Genomic DNA, 12,937 nt, shown 5'->3' with positions numbered 1-12,937 from the left:
CAGAGATCAGGGCTGGCATCAGCAACAGGCATCCTTGATACAGATGCTAGGACTCACTGCCCCTCCAAAGCCTACCTCCGACACATACCCCAGACCCATTCTTATCAGGACTCCAGTGAGTAATGGGGTAGCTTAGAATTCGCAATTAAGTTTCCTACAATGCCTGGACCTAGTGTCACATTTGGGCAATAACAGTGGCGATCATGGCAGTGCCCTGCTGCTGCTCACTATTACAGTGGTTCTCAAAGAGTATAGTATAGTACAGTATAGTATAGCATAGTATCAAAAAATATTTTTTTGATAGACAACCAGAAGCAGCATCCTGCAGATTTTACATATAGAATAAGAGAACAAGAAGAATATACATTTAAAGAAGACTGGAAAATGTTTCCTGAATATGTGGGTGAAAATTGTCTTCATATAAAAACACCGGTAGCATTAAGATAAATTCAACAGCATAAATAAGTTTTGATGGATGTGACAATGGTTTACTGAATGGCTTCGTTTATGTAAAATATGCAGGGATGTTTGGTGTGCAAAATGAACCACAGAAAGAGAAGGGATGTCACTGGTTTAAAAGTGTCTAAATGAATATTTTGAAATGTAAATTAGAAAATTACACACACACACACACACACACACACACACACACACACACACAGAGAGAGAGAGAAACAGTATCCATGCCTCTCTTCAAGAGCATTGGCTATTCTTCTACATGTCTCCATGACACATTGTTGTGAACAGAGATTTTCAACTCAGACAAACATGAAGAATCAGAAAAGAGAAAGGTTGATTTGTGTTAGTGAGGAGATGAGAGTTTGCCTGTCTCAGATTAGACCTAATATAAATGAGATTACCTGGCAGAAGCAAGCTCACACCTCTCATTGAGTTTGCAAACATCCCTAAGGTACATATACATATATAAGAGGCTCATTTATAATTATTAATTTGGGAATGATTCATGTTCTTATGCCTTGTACTTTCTAGATGTCCCATGATCATGCTATAAAGTAGTTGTGCTCTATGTTCTAAATCAAGTCCTGCTAGGAGTTGTTTCTTTCTGTTTTCCAATTTACAGGTGGCAACCATTGAGTATAGGGCAGGGGTCAGCAACCTAAGGCCCATGGGCTGGAAACAGCCCACGGAGGTCATGTGACTGGCCCCCGAGCCACCCCTGAACCGAGCTGCCTGCTTGCGGGCTGCGCTAAACCAGTGCAGCGCAGCATGGGGACTTGATTCCATGATGCTGGAAATTGTGTCTGTGCAGACACAGACACCAAAAATTGCATGCGCACATGCTCACACGTGTGCACGATCTGGCCCATGGCGGGATCTCTGTGGGACCAATCCGGCCCAGGCAAGATAAACCTTGCTGACCCCTGGTGTAGGGTTCCATTTCTGGCCCCGGAGCACGTATAAGTGCATCTTGCCCTGTTCTCCTTTCTTCTGGGTCCAAAAGGAACCACGTGTCAGTGATTGCCTAAAATGGTCTCTGCCTGTTATTTCTTATTAATAGGAAATTTGGTGTGGCACAAGCAAGTTTTTATTCTGAAAGTGTGGCTCAGAGAAAGAGTTTGGATTTGATATCCCACTTTATCACTACCCGAAGGAGTCTCAAAGCGGCTAACATTCTCCTTTCCCTTCCTCCTCCACAACAAACACTCTGTGAGGTGAGTGAGGGTGAGAGACTTCAGAGAAGTGTGACTGGCCCAAGGTCACCCAGCAGCTGCATGTGGAGGAGCGGAGACACGAACCCGGTTCCCCAGATTACGAGTCTATCGCTCTTAACCACTACACCACACTGGCTCTCAAAAACGTTTGTGAACCACTGCACTATTTAGGTAAGGCCACCAGAGCACATTTCGGACAAAGATATGGAAAGCCCACCAGAGGTCATTATACGAGGGTCCTCTCGTACCCACAGAAGGTCATTTTAGTGGTTGTTGCGGGCAATGCATGTAGTAAAGTGCAAAGTCCATTCTTCTCTCAAAGCTAAAGCCAAATGTCGAATTCCGGTTTTTCAGCTTTGATGGATGTCTTCAGATTCAAAACCTGTGAATTTAAGAAGACTCCTTCGTCCTGCCCAAATTCATTCCAGCTGCGGCCTATGTCCTACCAGCCACTGTTGGCCCCCTAGGAATTGCGGGCAGTATTTCCTCCTGATTTAATGGTCTGAGCCAATGTCAACTCAGTTATTTCTATTGACGGTTCTATGAAATACTTGCAAAACCAACAGCCATAAGGAAAGCCAGGGCCGTTATAAAGCCGGGACAGTGGCTGTGTCTTCCACAATCAAGCCTTTTAAAACCTAATTACCTCTCCGTGACATCAGCCATATATTATCATGTAAAATCATGCCAGCATGTGACTGCCTTGCAGAATAAAGGGAAACAAATGAGGTCTTGTAACAGGGGAGAGATGAGAGCGATCATTTTGAATCTGCAAGCAAGCGCAGGCCGATGAAGTTTAATACAGCTTGTTAAATCCCCTAATAAGCGAAGCAGTGATTAAGTATCACCCTCCAGCCCGAGGGGAAATGGGATCGGCTCTTTAACAGGATGGAGACTGATGGGACTCTGCCCTCGCAATGGATGGAGTGGTGGGCAAAGTAACTTCTAATGATCTGAGTCCACTTTGAGCCATAAAGGTTTAGAAGGAACAATATTTTTTAAAATGATCAACTTCTCACTTTTTACTGGGGAGGATAAAGAACACTTCTCCAGGGAGGAAATTGCATAGGATGGATTGCTACAGTTTCATCACCTGCTGACAATGCTGGGAGAATTCCATAGGGACTTAATTGGGAGTCCACAGAGCAGACTGGTGGTGTGTCACGTAGTGGCTTAGAGAGTGAGGCGTGAACCAGGAAGACCTGGGTTCGAATCTTGTCTCTGCCACTAACGAAGGAGAAGAGCTATCCTAATTGCAGCTCTAATCTTGCAGGACCTGAAACATCCAAAAGATACCAGGTTTGCTGTGGCAGGTTGGAAGAGAGGTGAGAACAATGTCACCCCATTCCCACAGCTGTCTTTATATAATAATAATAATAATTTATACCCCGCCTATCTGGCTGGGCTTCCGCAGCCACTCTGGGCAGCTTCCAACAAAATATTAAAATACAGTAATGCATCAAACATTAAAAGCTTCCCTAAACAGGGCTGCCTTCAGATATCTTCTAAAAGTCTAGTAGTTGTTGTTCTCTTTGACATCTGCTGGGAGGGCGTTCCACAGGGTGGGTGCCACTACCAAGAAGGCCCTCTGCCTGTTTCCCTGTAACTTGGCTTCTCACAGTGAGGGAACCGCCAGAAGGCCATCAGTGCTGGACCTCAGTGTCTGGGTAGAATGATGGGTATATTTCTGGGGAAGAGAAAGCATCTAGGTGGGCCAGTGAAACTCTGCCTCTAGTATGAGAAATCATATCTAGTAGCCGCTCTGATTTCTGAACTTTCAGCAGACATAACACTTGTGATCATAAGGGCTAGTAATTTGCTTGTATTTTTCTATTTTTTCTTTTTAAAAAACCCTCTAGGATTCTATAATGTGGATTTCTGTGCCACAATCTGCTCTTGCTCCGTTCAGAATCACAGCATATGCACAACCTTCCTTGCAACATATTATCCAAGCAACAACCCCCTTTGGAAAGGAGCCAGCGGTTAACTGAGCACCTTCCATCCGAATCCTTTGCCATTTCTTTTTATGGCACAGTTAGTCATAACTGTCCGTGTCAGTACATGCAAACCAAGCTGGCAACGCTCCCACCTCTGGGTCAGGAGGTCAGGGCAGAATCCAGAAACAATTGCAGCGGTGATAATTCCCAATGCAGACACTGCAATGCAGGGTCTATGCAGAGTTCTCCAGAGAGGGAGGGAGATACAGTTAGGAGCTGCCTGTCTTTGGATAATAAGGTCACTTCAAAGGAATTTGTCTGTTACAGCCACAGAAAGGGGTTCTAGGCACCATCTGCATTGCATGCTGTGTGTCTATCTTCTCCCATTTGGGGTGGGCCTGCTCCTGCTTCGTTGCAGCCAGCAGTGACTATGACCTTGCTCTCATTGAAAAATCAATCACAGTGGCTTGGATAAAATCCACGTTTTGTGTTTCATTCGCTGCACAAACTCCCTCTCGGTCCCTTCAGTGACTCAGAGCCATTTCACAACTTACATTTTCAAAGGTGGTCATTTAAAGCAGGGGTTGGCCATGCTCTTTGAACACATGGACCCATTTGCCTGGTTCCCTGTTTGCAAACAGGAGAAACTGTCGGTGACGCTACAGACCCACACCGAAACCCTAAAGGTAAAGGGACCCCTGACCATTAGGTCCAGTCATGGCCAACTCTGGGGTTGTGGTGCTCATCTCGCTTTATTGGCCAAGGGAGTCAGTGTACACTTTCTGGGTCACGGGGCCAGCATGACTAAGCCGCTTCTGGAGAACCAGAGCAGCACACGGAAAAGCCGTTTACCTTCCTGCCGGAGCAGTACCTATTTATCTACTTGCACTTTGATGTGCTTTTGAACTGCTAGGTTGGCAGGAGCAGGGACCGAGCAACGGGTGCTCACCCTGTTGCAGGGATTTGAACCGCTGACCTTCTGATCAGCAAGTCCTAGGCTCTGTGGTTTAACCCACAGCGCCACCCACATCCCCACCGAAACCCTAGAACTTAATAAATGCTAGGACTTTGGTTATTTGTGATATGAAGGGAGAATGCAAGCTGCAAAAGGATTCCTGGCTGGCTTATGCAAACCAGCCTGACTCGCTGGGTGAAGAGCAAACCTATTCACATGACAAAAGGTGTTGATGGGCCATCATGGAGGGGTCCTTTGGAATGGGGAGTCAAATGTTACAAAGGTTTGCCAGGGTAACTGTATGTTTGAGGTGACAGAAAAGAGGAGTTCTTCAAGCAAGGGTTGCTGGGAGGAAGAAGAGGAGAGATCCATCTTGGAGAGGAAGACAGAAGGATTCCTGTGGTGCTACCTCTTGAACTGACCATGCCGTAAGGTCTGCACCTCCGTGCAGACTGAAGGTGTAAATAGGTGAATAAGCCATCTTTCTTAAAGCACGACAATGTCTGCCATGTTTATTTTTTTATAATTTTTATTTTATTAACATATAAAACACATACATATACATTTACACAATACACATATACAACACACTACCTTATTTTCATAACATAAAACATACCTACATTACTCTATATAATGCCTACCTATACTATAAAGGTAAAGGTAAAGGGACCCCTGACCATTAGGTCTAGTCATGACTGACTCTGGGGTTGCAGCGCTCATCTCGCTTTATTGGCCGAGGGAGCCGGCGTACAGCTTCTGTGTCATGTGGCCAGCATGACTAAGCCGCTTCTGGCGAACCAGAGCAGCGCACGGAAACGCCGTTTACCTTCCCGCCGGAGCGGTATCTATTTATCTAATTGCACTTTGACGTGCTTTTGAACTGCTAGGTTAGCAGGAGCTGGGACTGAGCAACGGGAGCTCACCCCGTTGTGGGGATTCAAACCCCCGACCTTCTGATCAGCAAGCCCTAGGCCCTGTGTTTTAACCCACAGCGCCACCCACGTCCCTGTAACCTACGCTATACATATCTATGCTATACATATCTACACACCTACCCTACATGGACACCCACCAAGTGACTTGACTTCCAGCCGTTCTTGTTACACTACTTTATTTTTCCAACTAGCTTAAACACATTTCATTATTTCTTTAATCTCTTCCTCTATCTTAACTTTACTCCCCTTTCACTCTAATCATTTTCTGGATTCACTCAGTATCTGTCAGAAATTCTACTTTTTCCACATAAATTTTGATGTATTCCTTCAAGATAGCCCACTCTTTATTCACTTTTTGCACCATAAATATTTCTTTGTACAAAATATGGTCTCTGCCATGTCTTCCATTCTTCAAAGTGACACAGACCCTGTGTTTGTGCCTGGTACCCCATGAGCTCTTGCCACCACTTGGCAGAGAGAGGAGCAGGCACATGGCTTTTGTAACACTATAATGATTCATTTAAGGTTAATTTCAGCAGGGGAAAGGACCCAGTGGTTGCTAGGGAAGGCCTCTGTGGGCACACTGGTGACTCTAATCTAAAGATTTCCAAAGGTATAAAAAAGAATGAGGAATTTAGAAAGAATATTTAATTGAACATTGTCCACAAGTGAAAACCTGGGCATGCTTCGACTAACCTCTGCAATCTGTAAGTTAGATAAAGAATATATGAGATAAAATAAAATAAAGAAATGGAGATAAGGAATATGGATAATAAGAAGGGGGGCAGGAAAGGATGAACCCTCAATGAGGAGATTGGAAGTCATCTGGAGAAATTAAGAAATTGTGAATTAAATAATACAAGTCTTCTTCAGGAATTGAAGGGTTTATACATATTTGTTTATTTGGTAATTTGTTGTTCCTTTTCTATTTTATTTGGACTGTATAATCCTTACTGGGCATAGGCAAACTCAGCCCTCCAGATGTTTTGGGACTACAACTCCCATCATCCCTAGCTAACAGGACCAGTGGTCAGGGATGATGGGACTTGTAGTCCCAAAACATCTGGAGGGCTGAGTTTGCCTATGCCTTATCTTTACCATGTAAGAAAATCAATAAAAAGCATATTAAAATAATAAAATAAAGATTTTTAGGGGGGTTTTCCCCACACAGAAACATGTGTATACTTGGAGAAAATTGCACTAAAATGCTAATGATCTTTCATAGGAATTTTTTTTTTTTAAGTCACAAATTGCTGCAGAAATGTTTAGCAATGAATTCAAGACTGGCAAATTGAGAGGACTGCAACTGAGTGACCCATCCTCATGGCAGGTGGCTATGTTACTAAAGCGGTACTCACTTCCCAGCAATGTTCCAGACACTGCAAGGAACATTGCCTCCCTCGTCTTCCCCACCTTCTGGCAAGCTCATCACCTGAAACAAAATTGGCATGGCATGACATATCTTTTTATGGCTTCCTGGCAACGTTCTGGATTTGAGGATATGCTGGCTAGAGCTGTCCTGGCAGAGGGCACATAGCGAAGAAGGCAAGTGGGTCTATGGAGCATGAGAGCATGGGAGATGCGCACAACAGACTCAGACCTGGGATAATAAAAGAGTCCAGTGTTACGTTTCAAATTTCTTTCCTTAAAAAAAGGAGGATTATCCATACAATGATCACCAAAGAATTGATGCCTTTGAATTATGGTGCTGGAGGAGACTCTTGAGAGTCCCATGGACTGCAAGAAGATCAAACCTATCCATTCTTAAGGAAATCAGCCCTGAGTGCTCACTGGAAGGACAGATCGTGAAGCTGAGGCTCCAATACTTTGGCCACCTCATGAGAAGAGAAGACTCCCTGGAAAAGACCCTGATGTTGGGAAAGATTGAGGGCACAAGGAGAAGGGGACGGCAGAGGTCGAGATGGTTGGACAGTGTTCTCAAAGCTACCAGCATGAGTTTGACCAAACTGTGGGATGCAGTGGAAGACAGGAGTGCCTGGTGTGCTCTGGTCCATGGGGTCAAGAAGAGTCGGACACAACTAAAGGACTAAACAACAACAACATCCATACAATGCACCCCCAACAAATGCCCTCAAAAAGTTCCTTGAAATCAGCAAGGGAAGACTGCCCAGTTCATCCTTTGGCTGACTGTGATTGGGTACTCTTAGTTTTTTTCTTTGAAATGATGAGAACTGGTAACATGGGAGTGGTATGCAAAGTGCCCACACAATGGGCAGAAACGGAACAGTCTTGATGAGATAAGCTACAAGTTGGACCTGAAACAAAATACAGCATGAGACCAGCTCACCTGAAAGAACATCTCACTCCATGTATACCCAGCTGATTATTGCACTATTTGGGAGAGGCTTACTGCAGATGCCATCTTACCAGCTGGTCCATTCTGCAAATAGGAAACAGGGCCTTCAGTGTGATAGCACCTTCCTTTTGGAATTCAATTTCCTTTATATATTAGACAGATGCTGTCTCTGTTGTCTTTTCTAGACCTACTGAAGCCTTTCCTCTTTTAATGAGGCTTTCAAGTAGAGATCTTTACCACTATTCGCCTCACAGTTCTCAGAGTGGTTGAACAGTTAATCCCTCTTCCCATGGAACTCTGGTAACAGTAGCTCTATGAGGGGGAACAAAACAAAATAAATAAAAAAATAAAATAAAAAAAATTCCTTCCAGTAGCACCTTAGAGACCAACTAAGTTTGTTCTTGGTATGAGCTTTTGTGGTATCTGAAGAAATGTGCATGCACAAAAAAGCTCATACCAATAACTAACTTAGTTGGTCTCTAAGGTGCTACTGGAAAGAATTTTTTTGTTTTGTTTTGTTTTGTTTTAACTACGGCAGACCAACATGGCTACCTACCTGTAACTAGATCTATGAGGGGAATAAGGGTTTTCTAACAGCTTTTTTAAAAAAGAGCTGTGGGGGAGGGGAAGCTGTTTTTTAACAGCTTAAAGGGACATGGGTGCCGCTGTGGTGTAAACCACAGAGCCTAGGGCTTGCCGATCGGAAGGTTGGCAGTTCGAATCCCCACGACGGGGTGAGCTCCCATTGTTTGGTCCCAGCTCCTGCCAATCTAGCAGTTCGAAAGCACATCAAAGTGCAAGTAGATAAATAGGTACCGCTCCGGTGGGAAGCAGTTTCCGTGCACTGCTCTGGTTTTGCCAGAATCAGCTTAGTCATGCTGGCCACATGACCTGGAAAAACCGTCTGCGGACAAACGTCAGCTTCCTCGGCCAGTAAAGCAAGCTGAGCACTGCAACCCCAGAGTCGTTTGCAACTGGACTTAATTGTCAGGGGTCCTTTATGTTTACCTTTAACAGCTTGAAAGGCTATTGCTCCCAAGACTCTTGGGGGGATGCCATGGCTGTTAAAGTAATATAGCAGAGCACTTTTTTGCGACTTAAAATAACGGTGGACATGATTTCCAACACCTCTGTCCATTATTCCAGGATTCCGTCAGCTTCCTGAATGATAAAATGACCATTATCATGCTTGAGAATAGCTGCAGATGCAAAACCCAGCCCATAATTCTTTGTGTCGGCTAGATGAGGTCATGGCAAAGAGGTCAGGCACCAAAAATAGAGCTGGTGGCTTAGTCAGCCTTTTCCAAAGTGAAGGCCAGCTAATTTCCCAGCCCGGTTGGCAACTCTGCTGCAACAGCCCTATAAGCAGCACTTAGGGGGCATTCAGAAATGGGATCTATTGTATTAGTTGAGCCAGTTATTCTGCTAGCATTCTGTCCCGTTTTCTAACATTGCTTTCACACTGCAGTACCTGTTGAGTTATGGAACCGTGACTTTTTTGACCAATATACTGGCATGTCACGCTGAAGTTCATTCGCACCACTGAGCATGGTTTGACACAACAACGAATGTAATTGGACAACCATCCTTCACCCTTTCTGCAAATGCATGCTTTATTCTCCTGTGATGCCCTCACATTAAAAACAACAGAAGATAACCGTATCCTGATATACTGCTGGAAATTTGCCACACCCTTGATTCTCAGCGCTGAGGGGCTTGTATATCATATCAAAACTCAAATGTTATGTGGAAATGAACAGTTAGGGAAACATCGGGGAACTAGAATGAACTGTGTTCCAGTTCACTATGCCCCAAATCAGCTGCCTGAGCATGAGGCTCTTAATCTCAAGGGTCGTGGGTTCATATTGCAGGTGGCTGGCCTTGTGGTCCCTTTTCAACTTTACAATTCTAGGATTCCAAGGGACTAATGTGGGGGTGATGGGGTGGGATGGGGTTGGCAAGCAGAGGAACAGCCCTTAGTTTTTTGCCTATTGTCTCATTTGGCCCTAAGCACACACACACCAGTTTATAGGCAAAGGGAAATGCATGGGCATGCAAAAACGAAACGAGTGTCCAACATCATTATGGATATAGCTCGGCCTCGAGCCGTTCACTCAGAAGTGCTTAAACGTTCCAAATAAATTGGCCATTTAAGGATTTTCCCATAATTCCAATTTGCTCGTGGAGTATTTCTGATGGGCACTGAGAGAAGAACGATTCTTTCCCAGCCAAATGTTTGCTTCGTGTGTGTGTGTGTGTGTGTGTGTGGAATAAGTGAATTTATCTTACAGGGAGAGGGAAAAGGAAGAAATATGGCATTAAAATATGTAGATCTGGGCTGAACATATTTCTCATATACAGGGGAAAGCATGATTTAAACGCCCTCCATTTCCAATCTTTAATAAAAGCCATAATTCAGGATGCAAAGCCGAAACCCTGAGCATTGATACAGTGATTTCAGCAGGGGTGTGGGGGTGTGATATGGTCACCCCCTTCCTCAGCAAAGTAGCTACACTTTAAGGCATTTGTCTCCAGGCCTAAATTAGCTTTGAGATGCAATCTTTCTTATATAAAGAGACATCGATACAGCAACAATTATGTGTGATCAATGAAGTTCAGCTCTAGAAGCCCCAGTGACTCAAGCTTCCATCGTATTTATGGATGGAAGCCTTCCCATTATCATTTTGTTCCTTAAAAGAATAACTGGGTTGACGAATGTGCTTATGTAGAACTAAGCTTTCCACAGGTATTTTATAAGTCATGGGAAAATAAGGAAGCAAGGGGAGGATAGGATAGTATTTTTTTTTCTTTTGAATTCCATTAGGGTTTATTGAGAAAAACACAAAACTTAATAACAAATATCTCTTCCCTTTTTAGGGTCCAAACTAAGACTTTGATGAATAGAAGGGGGCAGGAAAGAAAGGTATAAAGAAAGAGAAAGAGAGAAATAAAGAAAAAGAAATAGAAGTGTGGATATTGATAAGGATAAAATGACAAACAAGAAATAATTTTGCATGGCAAAGGACCACAGATACTTTTGGATTTGTTTAGGCCTTAGTAGGGTATTCTATTGTGGAACAGAAATGTGTTTTGTTAAAAAGGAATCTAGCATTCCTTGCACTCAAGGCCACACGACACATTGTAAGACATAGCCATGGGCGTACAGATTTGTAAATCTCCAAAGTTAAACATGAATAAGGAGTCACAACAGACAATCATATGGCAGAATTATCCCTGAGTCAAGGGACTTCAGCTATGACATTTTTGACAGAAGTGATCCACAATATAACGAAGTATAAATAATAGGATGTTAATCAATCCACAATGTCTCAGTAACCGAATAGGAAAGCTGATACTATTCCAGCAAGCTAGGGACAGGATTTGAGTGCTTGTATTTGCCTTGAATGAAAGCATATATCATCTCTGTGATAGTCCAGATGAGTTATTGTTCAGCCAGATCCCTTTCACCAGCAATATATGTTTGTGATGCCATGGAATGATGATGAACATTCTAACTGCTCAAGAAGAATGTATGTTCAGACTCAAGGACTTGAGGGATGAAAGAAGGAATTGTTTTAGAAGAGGAATAAAACAGGCAAGAGCTCCCCCTAGGCCAGAGTATGTTATATGATGAAGGCCCCCCTTCCTGCTTTGCTTCCAGACAAGGTCAGCTTCTTTGGCCAAAAACCAAAGAAGTTGATATCTTCATGCAACAGATCCACGCTGTGCTGGTGTCTTGAACCTGAGATATCTCTATGCCACCATAAGCCCTGGAAGAAAAGACCAAAAAGCCTGGGAGACAGCTGCATTCTGCTTTCACACTAGCAAGATGCAATTTGAGGTCACATTCCACCCAGACAAAAACATGTGAAAAACAGCTGGCAAGGAGTGTGGCCTGGGGACTGTACTGAGGGCCTGATAGAGAGGTTCAGAGGGCCACAGCCAGTCTTCAGGCTTCACTGCCCTGGCTCCAGTTCTAATTCAGCATGCCAATCCTGGCACAATCCTGGCTCCTTTCTGCACAAACTTCACAGCATTTCCAGCCCAGCCCAATATTTTCTGCTTGTTCTCATTCTTAAGCTTTCGCATGAATGGAAAAAACAAGACAAAACCCCCTAATCAAATTGCTCCTCAAACGAATATTCATCGATGGTTCAGGCTATTAGAACAAATTTACAATCTCTAAAGAAAAAGAAGGAACATTTTTTCATATGTGGTGGGAATGTAAGAAAGTAAAAAACTTCTGGGAAATGATATATAATGAGATGAAAAAGATGTTGAAATATACATTTCCAAAAAAACCAGAAGTATTTTTACTTGGTATTATAGGTGAGGATATTAATAGACAGGATGTTAAATTGTTCTTATATGCAACAACAGCAGCAAGAATATTGTTGGCTCAGAAATGGAAGCAAGAAGAAATATCGACGAAAGAAGAATGGCAGGCAAAATTAATGGACTACGCAGAACTGGATAAAATGACAGGAAGGATTTGAAACCTGCGGGACCAGAGATTTACAGAAGACTGGAAGAAATATACGAACTATTTGAAGAGCAACTGTAATCAACAAATTACGCAAGTATGACTGCAAGAAGTTTTGTAAGGAGAAATATATGAAATATTGCAAAGAAGAGAAAGAAGAGAGACATTAGTTATGAGATTTAAATGTAATAGTGAAAGTAAGAAATGTATATTAAGTGAAAAGATGGGAAAATTTTCAGATGTGATTGATGGAAGTAAAAAAAAATTGTATATGATATAAAAGTATGTTTAATAATTGTTGAAAGTGATACGTTAAAAAACTAATTATATATATATATATGAACTATTATATTTGCTTTCGTAGATTTTCACGGGTACAGGAATGCAGGTTTTGGTGTCCTCGGGTGTCTTCCCGTGTAAAAGTTGGGGTGTCTAGGCGACGTTTCGACGAGGTCTCACTCGTCATCTTCAGGCTGGTGCTTTCGGCTTCTTGTTACTGGAACAGAGCGGGATCTCAATGTTTGAGTTCCTATAAATACTGTAGAGGGGGTGTGGTGTCTAGCCTCCAATGTTCTGGGCAGAGAGGAAGTTCCTAGGCTAGTGTGCCTTTTCTTCTTTTGTTCCTTAATTACTT

The sequence above is a fragment of the Podarcis gaigeae genome, assembly GCF_964106915.1.
Source record: "Podarcis gaigeae genome assembly, chromosome: 6".
Classification (NCBI taxonomy): domain Eukaryota; kingdom Metazoa; phylum Chordata; class Lepidosauria; order Squamata; family Lacertidae; genus Podarcis; species Podarcis gaigeae.
This window is presented reverse-complemented; position numbering follows the sequence as displayed.